This window comes from Trachemys scripta, chromosome 8 (assembly GCF_013100865.1).
Source record: "Trachemys scripta elegans isolate TJP31775 chromosome 8, CAS_Tse_1.0, whole genome shotgun sequence".
NCBI lineage: Eukaryota > Metazoa > Chordata > Testudines > Emydidae > Trachemys > Trachemys scripta.
In genome coordinates, this window is record NC_048305.1 from 10,799,067 (window position 1) to 10,817,455 (window position 18,389).

Here is an 18,389-nt window from a genome sequence, read left to right on the forward strand (position 1 = left end):
ACCCACAACAACATACTTACTAATTTTCAAATATTTTTTTTTTAATTAAAATGACAGTTTACAGCTATTTTTAAAAAAGGTCTTCCTTAATAATAGTTAAGAAAGAGCAGGGAGGAGGTTTGTTATGTTTAGATATTTTTAAATGCTATAGTCAGGCTTGTAAAAATGTATTAACATCTTCTAAAAGTACTGACTCCATAAATAAACAGTAAGCATGATTTACTAAGCAAGTCATCCGAACTGTGGTACAACCATACATTCTTTTCCCCGTATTTGGTCCGTGAGTTTAATAGGTGGTATATTTCAAAATCATTTACTCATTATGTAGGACACTGATAACATGCCTTCCAGATAAGTCTGATGTAGAAGAAAATAGGCGCAGGTCAATAGTGTTCACTGAATTGCAAAACAAAAGACAAAGGACTAGTCACTCAGTGAAATATTAACATTTGCTGCAGCTTTCTCTGTAAACAAGCAGGTAGAAGAAACATTTTTTCAGCTTTTAGTTTTGCTGAAAACATACATATCTGATTTTTCCAAAGTAACCCCCTTGTTTTCTTCTCTATTAAATAATACTAAAATATTCCTCTGGCAAGTCATGGTACTTCAGTGGCAACACTGGTGGGAACCCTACTGTACATAAGGCTCCTGAAACAGAAAGTTTATTTTTCTATATTGCACCATCAGACTCTCAATGCTTAACAAATGATGAGCAGTAAAAGTGCCAAAATACTAACAAATGGTGACACAAGGTTAAATGTAGGCTAAAAGTTGATGAGATTACTTGAATATAAAAGATTGTGACTGTCATTTTGCAAGAATGCTTGTCTCTAAATTCAAAAGTGAAACAAATATTAAGAAAATCAGATGTGGAATGTAGTTGAGATTTTCTGTTTCTCTGTTATCCTGTATGCTGGATATTAAATCTCTTAAGAGCAGTGTATTTTAGTCTCTAAAAAGAATCCAGGAGCCATCTTTCTTAATAATTCTGATTAATCACTCTGCACATTAATTTTTAATTACCAGCTTCTGACAAGTTACTCTGCCCACTAATTATCCACAAGGTATGGGCTACTTGCTATTAAGACTAAATATGTTCTAATGATCAGAGATATCAAAGTTGCCAGCAAGCTTAAAAAGTTTTCTACTGTGAAAAAAATTGTTGTCAAATATATAGTTGTCAGTTTTGAAAAACAATTATATTCTCCAACTCAGAATATTTATCACACACATGTCATGAATGACCTAGAAGTGACAAGTTACACGCAGATGGCTCATGCATACTTGAATTCTGATTAATACCTTTAAGTAGGGGGAACACATAATATATATTTAGCTCCTGTGTCATCCCTAATATATTTACAACTATAATTAGCACCTTTAACTAATGGATGTCACTGCCACAGCCAAGAAAACACAAAACATCAGGGCATTCATGGCAAAATCCTCCCTTGCAGATTAATCCTGTGTAGAGAAGAAACTCATGAGGCCAGATCTTAGCCTCTATTCCATATACACAAAGCTGATTTAAAGATGGCCTAGGTGGCCAGCTGAGGATTGTATTCGAATAGGAGCAACTCCCTGTGAGTTACTGCAGCCTGGAATAATGTAGGTTATCTAATTCATGCTGGGGATTGAACGCTGGCCCTCAGCAGCTCCAGAGATTTAGTGGGTAATAAAGATGGCCCACAGATTGTCCAGACTGAAATATCAGTCCCTCAAAAGAAGACTTTGAAAGAGTGCTTTCATTAGTTTCCTGCTTTATTAACATCTGCTAAACATTATCAGATTTATCCTCCTTTTAACTGGATTATGAAGAATCTTCTCAGAAATGTGTGTTACATTTCACCTAGTCCATGGGGAGAACTACAGACCTGCCTCAAACTCTATTTTGATGAATCCTTGACCAAAGCCATTTGTCTAGCACAGTAACTCCATTTTGGACATCTGTAAAGTCATAGAATGAACAAAATTGAGAAGCCATAATCTTAGAAAATTTGAGAAATGGGAGACGTTCTGCTAGATTTTACAATTTATCAGCAAGTCACCATAATGTTGTGCCATCAGTTTATTACCATGAATCTAACTCTTTTCTGGTCAAGCTCCACAAGCCTAGGCTAGAGGTTTTCCAATTTGGGAAAGACTAGTTTTTTGTTGGGATCTATTCTTCAAATCTTGCAGGAAGAGCAACCCCGCAGGAAGAGCACCATATGTTAGGAAGGATCATCTTTCTAGGAGCAGATAGTTTATACTGATGTTTGCAAACCAAACTTTATCTCCTAATTTTGCAGAGGAACCTGAATGCAGAATAATTTCTGCAGTGTTCTGAACAGTCTTCAGCCTTGTTTTTTTTAATACTACCTGTTCTCATTTGTCTCTTTTTTTTATACTAAATCTGCCCATTTATTTCTTTGTTCTCAGGATCTGAGCAACTTGTTACTCAGGTGGCTCCAATACCAATGCCTCTTCCTTGCTATCTTGTTGCATAAATGTCTGATGTCCTTTCTTGGTGGGTACACACATTAAACCTGCCACACTGGTATGTTAATAGATAAATGACCCAAAGTATTTGGTTCTGTTGTATATTTTCAGATGCAAACGTTTTTGAGCGGCTCTGAATTTTTCACTATACATCTTCCTATTCTTATTTTCTTAATGGGGAGAGAGAGGAAGGGAAAGCAAAACACAGTGGAGGCCAGTTTCATTCCTTGTGCAAATCCATTGACAGCAGAAGGATTGTGTAATATGCATGTTATCTTGTGTAATATTGCAGCAGGAAAGAAGCAATGGAAAGTTGTATATTATATAAATATCACTCATACAAGTTTGCTGGAGTACACACTTGCATGGCAGGTGTAAAAGAGCACACAAGGTGCGAGGCCATAAGGACAATCAGGCCCTTGCAGTTGTAGAGTACTTGTTGCAATTTAAAATATATCTGAGTTCTAGCACTGTATACATTCAGAGCAATATCAATAGCCTTTCAGTTGATATAAGCAATGGGGAGAAATATTTATTTATTTATTCAGTATAAGTGACATCACACCTTTATATACTATATGGCAATGTCCTTGTATTGATTTTGATAGAATTTGGCCGTTTCATAAGATTGCAAAGATCTTTATAAAAGTAATGTTTTAGAATAATAATAATAATAAATAATTTTATAATAATAATAATAATAATTCCCAGATTATATGTACTGTTATTACAAACAATAGAAGCTCCCTTTCTATCACAGAAGGGAGAGTAGGAAAGAAGGCAAAGTACAGTGACCAGTTGTCTCTGAAAAAACAGGGATGTTTCTGTTGTTAGGGCTTGTCCTTGTGTCCCCGTCAGTTTCACCAAGGACAGTTTTGCCCTGGTTTTTGTAACCTCTGCATACAGACTGCCTGCTAGCTGGGTCAGTGACATTGACAACAGGCCATCTGAGAATATATGCATCTCAGGGACCTCCCCAGCAGACCTGTTATATGTTGATACCTTGCCTTTTAGGGTAGAAGGGGGTTTGCTTGGCTGACAAGCAGGCATCATGTTCTCATTCACCCCCCAGAACTACAACTCAGAACTAACTGACTTTCTACTATTTGAAATATGGTTTATTTGCGCAGTGCTCCAAAGAATGGATTATTGCCACATGAATCCTCTCAGTTTGGTGTTACTTTAACAAGTTGCAATAGCACCACTTGGTCACAAGAGGGAGCTCACATTACTCTAGTGACATCTCAAATAGTAGGAAGTCAGTTCCGTGAAAGCGTCAGGTATTGGCTACTGCCAGAGGCAGGATATTGGACCAACGGCATAAGATTTGTAATTATCCTATCAGATACATTTATTCTTTAAAAATGGTAATTACAAATCTTATGCCGTTGGTCCAATATCCTGCCTCTGGCAGTAGCCAATACTTGATGCTTTCATGGAAAAACTCCACCACCACTTACCAAATTTAATGTGTCAGTTCAGTGGTACAATACTGGGTGTTTCAATTTCTAACCTAGGAACTTAAATACTACAAGCAGCGTTAACTCCCTTCCATGCCTCCCCCACTACTGGAGAGGATAGGTAGATCAGAGCCACAAGGGACAGTAACCCTAGAAAACAGAGCAGAAGACAGGGCCTAAGACCCATAATATTAGTTTTGTTTTTCCTATGGATATGCAGGTTGATCCTCTTCCCACACTTCTTGTCTGCACCTCTACCCCATTAGAGGTAAATATATGAGGATGCAGAGTCAGAGTACCTAGAGGACTGCTCTAGCCAGCATAATTTAGAGCAGCCCTTAGGTTCAGCCCCTAGTTAAACTAAGGCTCATGTTTCACTCCTACCATGGATCCTCCACTAAATTCAGCTTAGCTATGCCCTGAATATTGTCCAGAATTCTTAATATTCTATTTTATCTCTAATTCTCTTTTATCACTATTAATTGTATGCATTAAAAAGGGAGAATAAAACATAAATGAAGGCCACCCTTCTCCCAACTGCTAATGGCAGCTATACTGGCTGGGTTTACTCTGTTTAGGGGACTTTTTTGTAAAATAAATAAAAATATGGCTCAAGCCCACACCCAGAGCACTACTCCTACTTCCATCTCCGAGAAACTGAAATACAGCTTCCCTGGTCCCCTTTCTAAGTGATTCTTTCCCACTTGTAAGAACTCAGAGTCCTTGGGGACATAAAATCAGAAGTATCTTATTTTATTGGGGAAATGGGGAAAAACAGTAAAAAGACATATGAGAACTTTCTCTCTCTCTCATATTCAGGAAGCTGAACAACCCAAATCAGTGCATCAGGAGTTAGGTTAACCCCAGATCCAAATAATAATCCTCTGATTTACAGAGGTTCAGAACTTAGTCCCATCACAAAACCCACTCATGGGTCCAGTTAGACTCAGTAGCAGTTAAGGGGTAGTTGGCCTCTGCCAGACTGCTCCAGTTCAGAAAGAACCACTTTGTCAGGTCTCCCTTCTATATTAAGCTTGAGTTTTGTTGTTACCAAACCAAAATCCACTACCTGGAAAGTCATGTTAACCCACTCACTTCGGAACACAAATTCCTATGCCCTTTCATCAGAATAGTATTAATAATAGTTATTTATACAATCAAAACAAACAAAATCCAAGCAACGAAACAAAACTCAGTAGGTGGAATTACTGGTAAGCAATGTTATAATTGCTGTAAATGAAGGTAGCCCCAGCTGGTTTCTTCCTTTTTTTCCCTGTAGAGGGAACAGAAAGTTCCCTCCCTGTCTTTTGGCTCTTTTCTTACTCCTGTAAGCCCCAGAAAGTTACACAAAACCAATCTAATTAACAACTGGATATTTTTGTACCACACCTGCAGGCCAATGTTTTCTTTAACTCCCTGTTGATAAATTTATGTGACAAGATTGTGCAAACAAACTTGTGTCAATCTATTTTAAAAGCTTCTCTGTAATCCTGAAAGTCTGGGCTTCTTCCAGGAACACTCAATATAATGAAGTTGGTCCCCAAGCCAGGTGTGCAGTTGTAAACATGTCTCATGCTGTTAGGACTTATCAGCATGGTACAGTAACCCGGAAATGTGAACAGACACACAATCAGAAAAGGCCTGGAGATTAAAATCCTGTCTATCCTATAACTTTTAACTGAGTTTGAAACCATTCTAAGGCCTGGTCAACTCAAAATTTGGTTTGTGTCCTCAAACAAACATGCCTAATGCTTGTTTTGCTCTTGCTGGTGGCCTAGGCTAGCATGCGGGTGTCTTCCTGTAAGAAGCTCAGCCCACTGATTTTTTGCAGTGTAGATAGGACCCCATATCTTAGTGGCCTGGTTGGTACATTTTGGATTGGTGGAGGACACTCCAGAGTACATTGTTCCACAAGCTGCTGATGTTATTTCATGAGCCTCTCCTCCAGGGACTTTACTCTCTGATATGGCAATATGAGATAGCTGCTCAGATTTTTGCAGTATATATTAATATAAACATGATTAGTAAGCTTGCTAGGTGTGAATTCACAGTTATCATATGATCATGTTTTGAAAACTGAAATAAGAGAATTGCATTCATATAACTCAGCTGTGTTTCCAAGACAGATTCTGATGAAAACAAAAAAAGGTTTTGTTTTTACTGAAATTCTTCCAAAATTTTCAGATTTACACTAAAAAAAATCTGAAAATTGAAACTAGAGAAAATTTTCGGCTCCTGAAAACCAAAACACTTAGTTTGCGGTTTTTTGATGAAAACATGAAAATTTAGTCAAAATTGACATTTCCTACAGAAACAAACATTCTGATGAAAAAAAACATTTTTGTCAAAAATGAGTTTGGAATGAAGTAATTCAATTAGCTCTAGGCACAACTGGTTGTAAAACCCTAACACTGCAAGTACAACTGTGTATCTAAAGAGATACTTCCAGGTCAGATTACTCTACATTAGTAATGAACCTTAACAGCTGTTTCAGTAAACACCGTTCCAATGTGAAAAGACACTTTACATGACAACACTGGATATAGGGAATTATTAACAAAAATCTTGACATTCATTTAGTTGTCAGTACTCAATATTCTCTCATGGATGTATCGTACAATGCTATCTAATGTAACAAAAATTTTAAGTTCAGCTTGACTTCTTTAGTCATTTCAGTACTTAGCAGCTGCATTTTTCATGTGCAGACAGACCCCCCACACTTTCCCCCCTCTGTGCTTACTTTGTTCACCCGGTGCCAATTATCACCATGTTAAGCTACACACCTCCAATGGCTTTAGCCTCTGACCATTGTGCTGCAGCTTTTAACATCATCTAGACCTACAACACAAAAAAACTACATTGAAAGGACATTAAGGTTGCAAAGTCAAGCACTCCAAAGGTAGGAAATGCCAGAATTAAGGTTGCCTGTGCAACCTTAATGCAGCCCCCTTATGCATATGTATTATGGTACAGTCTCTGACTACATGATCACATACTGCTTTTTCCTGACAGCAGAGGAATGGTGACACTTGGAAATCTTGGGTTCCATTCCAGGCTCTGAAGACGTGTGCTCCAGTGGGCCCAGACTCCTCTTCCTCCCAATCTTGATCTCTTCTGCCCAGGGCCCCCAACCTGTCCCCATCCCAGTTCTGTCTTTTCCCTATCTCTGGTTCCTTGTCCAAGTCTTATTCTCTTGACCTATCCAGTCCCAGTCTCCCATTCAAGGCCTGGTGTCTGAGTCCCGGTCCCCACCATTACTGCCAGTTTCTCTCCCACCCCATGTCAGTTCTTAGTGTCTTGCCCCGCTGGTCCCAGTTCACCCCTCCTGCCCAGCCAGTCCCAATTCTCCCCACCCAGTTTCTCATCCAATCTATCTCTCCCCTCCCACCCCACTGATTCCTTGTCTGTCTCCCCCCATCCCTGGCTACTTGTCCCTGTTTCTTTGCCCAGCCAGTCCCAATTCTGACCCTGCACCACAACCCCTTCTCAGATCTATCTCCCCTCACCCATATTCCCGCCGCACTGGTCTTAGTCCCAGTCTCTTTGTCTAACCAGTTCCAACCCACCTCCTTGCCCCCAGCTCCTTATCCAATCTCAATGTTCCCAACCAGTCCCAGCCTTTCCCCAGCCCTGGCTCCTAGTCTCATTATCCAACCAGTCCCACTCTCCCCCTCTCAGCCACTAGTCCTAGTCTGCTTGTCCAACCAGCCTCAGCAGCCACAACCCTTCCGGCTCCAATTTCCAGCCTCTCCCACTCAGCTCCCAGTCCCAACCTCCCCTCCCCACCCCTTTAAATTCCTAATCCAAGTCTTCGCACTAGCTCCCAGCCCCCTTACCCAACTAGTCCCAGTCCCTCTCCCCACTTCAGCTCTAGTGTCACCAGACTCCTTGTCCCAATCTAGTTCTTTCACTACCCGCAATCCGTCTTTTGTCCTCTCTACATTCGAATCAGACGGGTTCTTCCTTCACGCTACCTAGGGCACCAGCAAGTTGGGAGGTGTCACCAAGAACACAGTAGAGACAGGCTCCCTGCTGCCAGTTTCTGGACCTGGCCTGGAGCAGCCACTACAGGGAAAATCCTTCTGAACCCCTGTAACCCTTGAGCTGAAGCATGCTCAGTCACTCTGTGAGGATGGCACATGCACAGTCCAGTCACATCTAGGAGCTATGAGGGGATGAAGCATGCTTAATAAGGACAGAATCTTTGGAGAGTTTAAATGCTAAATGTCAAAGAAGTCTTTACTGGGCATGGGTGTGGGCTACCATTTTTCAAAGATCTATAACCTGGCCAAGTTTGGGCAGATTTCAATGGAAATAAAGGCACATCCCAGACACAAAGGCATCCCCCTACCACATTTCAAGTCCCTGCTCCAAAGCATGAGGGCATTACATCTGTTCAAGAAAGGTCAAGCCTTTTTTTAACATAGGCAAAAAAAATGTTTTATTCCCTAGCCTCATTCTTGGATATGACTGAACCATTTGGGCTGAAAATTTCCAGTAAATAATCAGCCTGAGGCAGACAACTAGCATGGGAAATTTCAGCCCAAATGCGCAAAGTTTTAAGCAACTGAAAACAGGGTCTTATAATGGATCAACCTTAATAATAGGGGTGCTACCAGCCCTGCCTAGAATACCTAAGCTCTGGTAACAAAGGTTTGGGGTATGCTTGTGTGTGAATAGAATTCTTTTCTATATCATTTTACTTCTTCCTTAACGGGCCTCTTCATCCTCCTCTTGTTTATTCACACATTATTCCTTGACCTTCTACAGATGCCCCTTTCCGTATCTTTTTTTTTCCTTATTCTTCTTTTGCCCTTTTTTTTTAATATCAATGTCTCCCTCTCTCACTTATTAAAACACTCCTGCTTCTGGGCCTGTCTCTTTGTCTGTTCTGTATGGTTAGCCTACCCTGAGCAATTGTTCTTACCATGAAGCGTGCTCCACTGTCACTCTGGAAGAAAATGTAAGCATTATTTAATCCAGCACGGGCAGGCATCTCCTACTACCCGTGCCTGGAGAAATCTTTGAAGTTCCTCCAGCTGGGAAATCTATCCTCAGATAAGTTCACAGTTGCTTCTGTTTGTTGAAAGAGGTTCCATTTATGTTTTGACTTCAGTAAGCAGCCCTTGAATCTTTAAAAGAGTTTCAAAAAATTTCCTGTTTGGGTTCTAATGTGCCAGCTGGCTTTCCATTTTGGGGGGTAAGTATTTTTATTGTCAGAGTGTTCTCTCTGCTTGTAACTGCATCTTGTATACATTAGGTTATACATACCCAAGTAGAGATTAACAGCATTCCCCGGTGACTCCTTACTTTCCTCATTCCCTCCCAATTGCTGCTGCCAAATGCATGTAAAGTGGGTGTAAAATGCCACAAAATAAAAATTCCCCACTCAGTTACACTGGTGATAGTTTTTACCTTCAGTTTGCATGCTTGGGGCTATTCTGGTAGCTGGGGATTGCTGGAGTGCATATCCTTTGCCGCCCCGCTCCCAACCCTGATGTAAACCCCACATTGCTCTACACCACTGGAAGTTTCCCCTGTGCAGGGGAGATCCTCAGTGTGACGTTGTGCAGTCTATATGGTTTTATAAAAACTTGATAAGTCAATATAATGTAACTGAGATAGTTTTAGAGAAAATACGGTAATAAGTGAATGTAAGTAACTGGGATATGCCTCATGCAAAAGGTCTCTTGTAAGGTATCATTACAAAGCTTATAATCTACTGAGTGTGATCAACTGATTTATATAAATGTACCACTCTTGTATCTAAAACTAGAAATATAAAATGTAACTCTGAGGGCCTATTGTAACTGTGTAAAGTGTGGACCATTAATGATGGTTTGGAATCTTGATGACTCCCATTGTCTGCAGATGGCTGTATTTACCTGTGAGTCTTCCTGTATATGTGTGTGCTGGCAAGTGAGTAATGAAGTCTTGCAGTGACATGAGATCATGTCACCTGAACTGGAATCCATCTTTAACCTGGTGCTTTTCCAGTGAGGGGGGGTGGAAACCCAGAGAGACAAAGAGTTCCCGCCTTATGCAAAAGATATATAAAGGGGGGAAGAGAACAGAGAGAGAGAAGCCATCATGAAGAATCCCCTAGCTACCACCTGAGCTGCAACAAGAGCTGTACCAGGGGAAAGAATTGTGCCCAGGCCTGGAAGGTGTCCAGTCTGAGAAAAACTTACTGAAACATCTCTGAGGGTGAGATTATCTGTATTTAGTTTGATTAGGCATAGATTTGCGCATTTTATTTTATTTTGCTTGGTGACTTACTTTGTTCTGTCTGTTACTACTTTGAACCACTTAAATCCTACTGTCTGTATTTAATAAAATCACTTTTTATTTAGTAATTCACTCAGAGTATGTATTAATACCTGGGGGAGCAAACAACTGTGCATATCTCTCTATCAGTGTTATAGAGGGCGAACAATTTATGAGTTTGCCCTGCATAAGCTTTATGCAGGGTAAAACGGATTTATCTGGGTTTAGACCCCATTGGGAGTTGGGCATCTGAGTGCTAAAGACAAGCACGCTACTGCGAGCTGTTTTCAGGTAAACTTGCAGCTTTGGGACAAGTGATTCAGACCCTGGGTCTGTGTTGGAGCCAGACGGGAGTGTCTGGCTCAGCAAGACAGGGTGCTGGAGTCCTGAGCTGGCAGGGAAAACAGAAGCAGGGGTAGTCTTTGCACATCGGGTGGCAGCTCCCAAGGGGGTTTCTGTGATCCAACCCGTCACACTCAGTTTTCCACTTAGGGCAATTTAAAGACGTTTTGCACAGAAAAAGTTGGTGTGAACAGGTTGTCCCAATGGCCTGGTATTTCCAGTTGCTGGAACAGTCTCTGGGGACAATTAGTTTATAGCAGTGTTGAGGCTTTTCTAATTTGTATTGAGGGACTGGCCTAGAAGCTGCACCAGCCAAAGATTGTGTGTGGGGTGGAGGCACAAACAGCACCTTTCGGCCCTATGGTAATGGACTGTAAATAGGTAATAAAATTTAAAGGACCATCTGCACTTATCTTTCCCTTAGCAACTAACAAAGTTGACTCCTAATTGTATTGCTATTCTGACAAATGTCCTATGGTTTCCAGGCATGTTGCAATCTTCACTGTCTGGTAGGATACTTTTTTCCCCTGTTGCATTCTCCTTCTTTATTAATACATGATTAAGCCTTCGGAAGCTTGCAAAGCAAAATCAGTTTGGTGGGAAATGCTTTTTCTGACACCATGGAACATCTATATAGCCAGATGACTGATTTATATCCTGCCTGAAGTCAAATAAAACAGAACTTATCTACTCTCCCACAGGGTGCTTATAAAGTCAGAAGTAGACTGATTATTATCTGTACCTCACAAGTCATGATTTCCCTTAATATTTCACTCTATTATAATTCCATTGTATTGGGGAGGCAGGGGAAACTCCCATTACTCCTGGGTTTTTTGTTGACATAATATCTGGAAATGAATATTTGATACGAAAGCTTACAGATGAAAAACAACAACAATTATTGACTCAATCAACAAATCTAGCAAAGCTATTTTCCCGTACAATCTGTTTCTGCTGGTATTCCTTCGCTTGCCTTTGAATTTGTGACAGTAAGATACTTTGCATTGTAAAACTACCAAAAGTTTAGCATTTTGTTTACTCCCTGTGATGTTACCACTTTTTCTAGATTACATCCTGATACAAGCTTAGTATTATTTTCTTTCTTGATACAGTACCAAATTTAAGACACCAAAAATGATACCAGTACTGAGAATATTTGTGTGTGTGTGTTCAGTTTTTAATGCGGTGTATATTTCAGAAAAAAAAATTAACTCCAGTGACAAGGATCAAGTGGGAAAGTGGTAGTATGAAGTGTTTAGCAGGATTTGCAACCTTTAAGGCTGATAGCGACCGCCTAATGAAGGCAAGTAGGGTGCAGACCTGTCCACTCTTCAATCAACAGCACAGACCCTTCACTGCTCCTCTGCTCACTATACCTGGGAAGGTAGGCATGATCCCCTCTTGCAAAGAAGCTAGCCACTGTACTTAACACCACCTGCTGCTATATTATGGGATACCTTAAGCCTACTCACATCAACAGCCTCTACATCCTTGCAGGTATTGCTCCTCCTGATATACGCTAGGAAATTGCTAGTAGAGTAAAGCACACAAGGCAGCGCACAGATCCAAGACATCTGCTATATGATATAATCAACGCTGAGTCGACTCTAATCACAACAAAGTTTTCTTGCTATCATTAAACCCCTAACATTGTCACCCAAACAGATCAGGGTTTAGTTATGGCAAACGAGAGTAGAAAACAACCTTGTTACCACTGGTGCATATCAGCACTGGACTACATGCTGTTGCCTTAATCGCCTCTGCACTGGAGCTGGCTGGTCTAGAGAGGCAACATCATTGGCCTCGATTCTTGTGACTGCAGAAGAGAGCCTGATTGAGTGCAAATGCACTTCCAGTGACCTGGTGAAGTGCAACTTTCTTATATTTGTGCTCCCTGATTGAAATGAATATGGGGAGGGAATGTTTAAAAGTGTTACTGGTTACTAGTTATCCATTGTGGAGTCTGTTGCAGGACATTGTTTGTCTATACAGACAATCTTGTATGACAAGCATTTAGCCTACTTTTACCCCCCTTCCACTTCCTTTCAAGCAGAGAATGTAACATGACAGACGGTTTTAGTGAGATTACTAGATAAAGATATTGGAGAGAACAGAAAAGGTAACTTTGTTACAGTAACAAATGGAGACTGTATATGCAATCTTGTTTTCTTTTGGCAGCTATGCAGTGGGGGGGGTGGGGGCAAATTTGAGAGAGAGAAATACCACAGAGAAAGTAGCAGTTTCTCAGATCTGCACAAGAGGGGCAGATAGGAAGAACCATAGCTGTGAAGTAGAAGGGGAATGCACTTCTGTACATGGAGGCTTAGAGCAGAGCCAGCCTTCCCAACAGGGTTGTCTCCAGGCTTGCAAAGTATCCCACTGACAGAGTGTTAAGATTTGCTGGGAAGGCGCAATTCTGCCACTGGGGAAGAAGCAATGTGAGGACACAGGATTAGATTTTGTGTTGCATCCCTCAGGAGAGGCAACACAGAAAACACAGCCCAGGAAGAGCAGAAGCAAAGGGGTCTTGACATCACGTTTGTGCTGCATGGAATCTGGATTGCTGTGGGAACCAAAACTGCCCCAGCATAATTTACAGCAGGCTCCTCATAGCTACCTCTGGAATCCTGGTGGCACTCAGCACTACACAGCTGCACCCTGGATCTTCTCCTGTCACTTCTGGCCCTACCCTTGGAATTCCCCCTGTGCCAGAGCCTGGAGCTACTTACCTCAGTCCTATACTGCTCCTGTACTGTGAGAATTCTTTTGGGCTTCTTCAGGGCACCCGAACACGGAGTGGTGTATAGGGGCCAGAGCAGGGACCAGAATCCACTCCAGAGTATGTAGTTTGAAGTAGTGCATTTGAAGAGCCTGACATTTGAGTTTACCTATTTCAGTGTGGAGGAATTTCTCATCTTTCATGAGCTCCATTTGAAGGAGAAATATCCTGGGTATCCAGCAAGGGTTAGCTTATTGCACGTGTAAGTGATAATACCACTTTGTGTAAAATTGCTCCTATCACAGTGGTGTCTTGAGCCCAAATAAGATCACAGGTAAAATTTTCAGAAGTGCTTAAATGACTTTGGAGCCTAAGTCCCATTTTCCAAAGTGACTTAGGTGCTTGAGACTATCTCTTTGAAAATCACTTAGGTGTTTTTGAAAATTTTACCCACAGCTCCATTATATAAAAAACACAAAGTACGAGACAGTCCCTGCCCAGATGAGTTTACAATCAAATAACAAAAAAAAAGAGAGGATGGAGAAAAGGAAGCATTATCCCCATTTAATAGATGGGGAAGTCATGTGCAGAGTGATCAAGTGACTTGCCCAATGTCACACAAGATTCAAGAAGTCTGTGCCAGAGTTAGGAATTTAACCTCAGTCTAATTTTTCTTCATCAGATGCTTTAAGCACAAAATCATCCTTCCTTTCATAATCATGGTGTATGACTAAAATATTACAACCCAAGATGAAGTAGTAGAAATCTTGCAAACAGACACATTTTGCAGATTGCTAAGTATTTTCCCTCCCTTTTTCTCTCTCTCATTCAAGGGAGTTTCTCATTATGATGTTACAAAGGTAACTTTTCTCTGGATGCAGACTACATTCATCCAATGCAGACATCTGATGGTCAAAACTAAACTTACCAGCTGTAGCTTGTGATAGCTACAGTTATTGTGAAATCATATGTCTTAGTTCTAATCAAAAGAGTTGTGGGACCAGAAGTGTCAAAGTTTGGATTCCCGCCCCCTTTATTAAAGTAAACAAGTTTTAATAGTGTATCTGCAATCTTATGATCCCAGAGATCTTCCAGTCATCTATAAAAGTGCATCATTGTTTTGATTTTAGATTTGGTTTTATAGAACATGGGTACAAAGTGCCACAATAACAGGGTGATGGAAATATTAAAGCAATTTAGATGTGCAACTGGAGATACATCCCAGGAATCTATGTATTAGCAGCTAGATGAGCAATACTCAGAGTTCTGCTCAGGGTCTGACACTAGATTGGAGGCCTGATTCAGCAAGCTATCTGAAAGCACTGGAACTACTTATGTATTTAAAGTCAGATGCATGTATAAGTATCTTGCTGACTCAGGGCTTGATGGGGGAATCTGAAAGTGGTTAATTTGGACTATTATAGAAGAACACCAAGATTTTATTACTTCCTGATTCCAGCTGTAGTGGGAATACCACAAGAAAAGAAAAAAGTCTCTCATGGTATTTTGCTACTCCTCATCTTGCCTGACTACACTTCAATTAAACAGCCACTTAGCCTGAACCCCAGGCGAACGAGTTATTTGCCACAGGCAACCCAAGGATGTCTAATTGCAGCATAAACATACCCACTGATTACACACTTACGACTAGCAGTGTAGGTGCAATAGCTCGTTTTTTGGAAATGTACAGAGTATCATGGAGGAACAAAGTACATGAAGTCTTTTCAACCGCCACCACCACCAGACATTATACCAGTATCACATCAATTTAATAATGTCTGGTTACTTTTTGGGAACAGAATAAGAGGTTGACCAGACACAAATGGATCTTTTAAAAAAGGTAACAAATATGAGTTACGAATAAGATTTGTTTATACTTGTATTGACAGTTCATGTATGTTAACAATGAACAAATAAAGGTAAAACAAAATACAGATAACTGAAGTGGCATTAATTTTCTGCAGAGTTACTGACAGGGCCGGCTCTAGGATTTTTGCCGCCCCAAGCGAAAACAATTTTGGCCGCTCCCCCCCCCCCAGTTTTTTTCTTACCCCACCCCCGGCCCCACCTCAACTCCGCCCCTTCCCCAGATCCCCAGCCCTGCCTCCTCCCCCCAGGCTCTCAAACCCGGGAGGGAGGGTGAGATCCCGAGCGGCCGCGGCGCGCGAAACAGCTGATTTGCGCGCCCCTGCTCCCCCTCCCTCCCAGGCTCTCAAACCCGGGAGGGAGGGGGAGATCCCAAGAGGCCACGGTGCGCGAATCAGCTGTTTCGCGCGCCACGGCCGCTCGGGATCTCCCCCTCCCTCCCGGGTTTGAGAGCCTGGGAGGGAGGGCGAGCAGTGGCGCGCGAGCAGCAGCAGCGGAGGTGAGTTAGGGCGGCCGGGGCACATTTTTAGGGGCGGCATGGGCCGTGCCAGAATGCCGCCCCTAAAAATGGGCTGCCCCAAGCACCAGCTTGTTTTGCTGGTGCCTAGAGCCGGCCCTGGTTACTGAAACTAAACTGGATGTTACAAATGTCAACCAAATAAAGTTATAGGAAATGTGCCGTCTTTATTGAGCTCCTGGAGAGCTTATATTCATAACTTTGTTAGACAGTAAAAATCATGGACTCAGTAAAGACGCTGGATTTATGGCTCACTACAAACAGTCTATAGTCCATTAACACTCCTTTGTCATACAAAAGCAGAGATATTAACTGCCCATTTCACCTTCAATGGTCCCTTAGAATGTGTTAACTAATTTAGCTGTGACACTGAGCACCTTTCTCAGACTTGAAGAAGAGCTTTGTGTAAGCTCAAAAGCGTGTCTCTTTCACCAACAGAAGTTGATCCAGTATGAGATATTACCTCACCCAACTTGTCTTTTTTTTTTCCCGGGGAGTCAACCATGTTTGACTGTCCTGGGGAAAATCTGCAGAGTCCTGCTACCATGGAGCCAGGAGGAGACCCTGGGCAGTGTCCCACAGATGCATTGAATCCCTTGGAACCACTTGCATGCAGGGCCGGCTCCAGAAACCAGCAGAGCAAGCACATGCCTGGGGCGGCACATGCGAAGGGGCGGCATTCTGTCCATTCTTGGACAGTCCAAACTGCTTTTTTTTTTTTTTTTTTTTGCTTGGGGTGGCAAAAATGGTAGAGCTGGCTCTGCTTGCATGCAGAGAGATCTTATTAAAAAGATCTTCACATGTATATACAGTAGCTGCTTTAAAATCTGATCCTCCAAAAAACTCAGCGTGTGCAGACCCATATTAAAATCACTGTATTTGTATGGCACTGTCCCGCCAAGGATTTCAAGCTGCTTTTCAAACAGTGTTAAATAATTAAGTTTCATAACCCATCTGAAGTATGTAGTATTATCCCCATGTTACAGATGGGCAACAAGGCACAGAGGTTACATTACTCACCCAAAGTTAAATGGTGGGTAAATAGCAGCGCTAGGCATAATTCTCAGGAGCCCTGTCCCCCAGTCTTCTGATCTACCCACTATTCACACTCCAGCCTTCGGTAGAGCATGCCATTATAAGTTATTGTGGAAAACTGATTTTTGTTTTCTATTTGTAAGTGCTTTGAGGAGTGAAGTTCGTGGAGCATTTCTTTAACAACTTCTGCAAAGAAGTGTTCTCTGATACAACCAGTATGAGAGCAGCACGTGATCAGTGTATAAACAGAACAGTTTTACCACAGGTAAGAGTGGTTTTTCCCCTTGATTCCTTGGCCTTTGTCACAATCCCCCAACACCGCCTTGCAGCTGGGTGCAGTAACACAGGATTGCCATCTCAGTTTCCTCTCTCAGGCTGCTTAAAAACTCCACCACAAGTTCTCTTGCATCAGATGACCTCTGCCCAGGATCCGTTATTATCCCACATAGTGCAAGTAGTCCTTGAAAGCCCAAGACAGTAAATTTATCCCACACACAATGCACATCGTCTGTAAAATCCCAAACCACAGTCCCAAACTACACTTCACTTCATACTCCTACTTCAGCATCTTCTGGGTCTTCTTTGGTACCTCCCTGTTCTTTTACTAAAAGAAGCCCTCTAGACCTTCCAGCTGGAGTCCTTCCCAGGCTTCTTTCTGATTTGCAAACCTCTGCCTAGGAAAGGTAGCAGACTAGGCCTTCTGCTGTTTTCCTTACCCTTCTGTCCTCAGCCTTCTCCAGGAATGCTATGCCTCTAATTCTCTCCAGAGGTCTTCACCCTAATCACAGCCGTCTTCTCATTTATTTACCCCAGATACCTGTTGTCTTAATCAGGTCAACCCGGCACACACCTGTGCTGGTACAATCACTGCAGACACATTTCACAGAAAGGGACCAGCGACTATCACAAACTTTAAAAGTATTATTGTACAGTTTCTTTTTTTAACTAAAATGTCACATGACATCTGCAACACAGGTGTGCCAGGGTTTGCATCAGGTTCCTGTTTTTGAATGTAAATGACCTTTTTATGACCTTCTTTCCTCTGGAAATTCAGAAAACAACTCAAGTGGACATTTAAGTGAAAGTCTGCAACAGGGCATAAAGGAATCTGCCACTGTCTAAAGTTTACACAGATAGTATCATCAAAGAGTAGGACAATGATGCAGAAAGAAAACTTCAGTTTTCCACTTAAAATGGGAATTCAAAGTCCATGCCACCATCAAAGAGAAAAAAAAACTAGTGACACATACTCTCCAAAGCTTATAATTGCAAATAACTTCACTCACTTAATAACAGGTTTCAGAGTAGCAGCCGTGTTAGTCTGTATCCGCAAAAAGAACAGGAGTACTTGTGGCGCCTTAGAGACTAACAAATTTATTAGAGCATAAGCTTTCGTGGACTACAGCCCACTTCTTTGGATGCATCCAAAGAAGTGGGCTGTAGTCCACGAAAGCTTATGCTCTAATAAATTTGTTAGTCTCTAAGGCGCCACAAGTACTCCTGTTCTTTTTGCGGATACAGACTAACACGGCTGCTACTCTGAAACCTGTTATTAAGTGAGTGAAGTTATTTGCAATTATAAGCTTTGGAGAGTATGTGTCACTAGTTTTTTTTTCTCTTTGATGGTGGCATGGACTTTGAATTCCCATTTTAAGTGGAAAACTGAAGTTTTCTTTCTGCATCATTGTCCTACTCTTTGAAT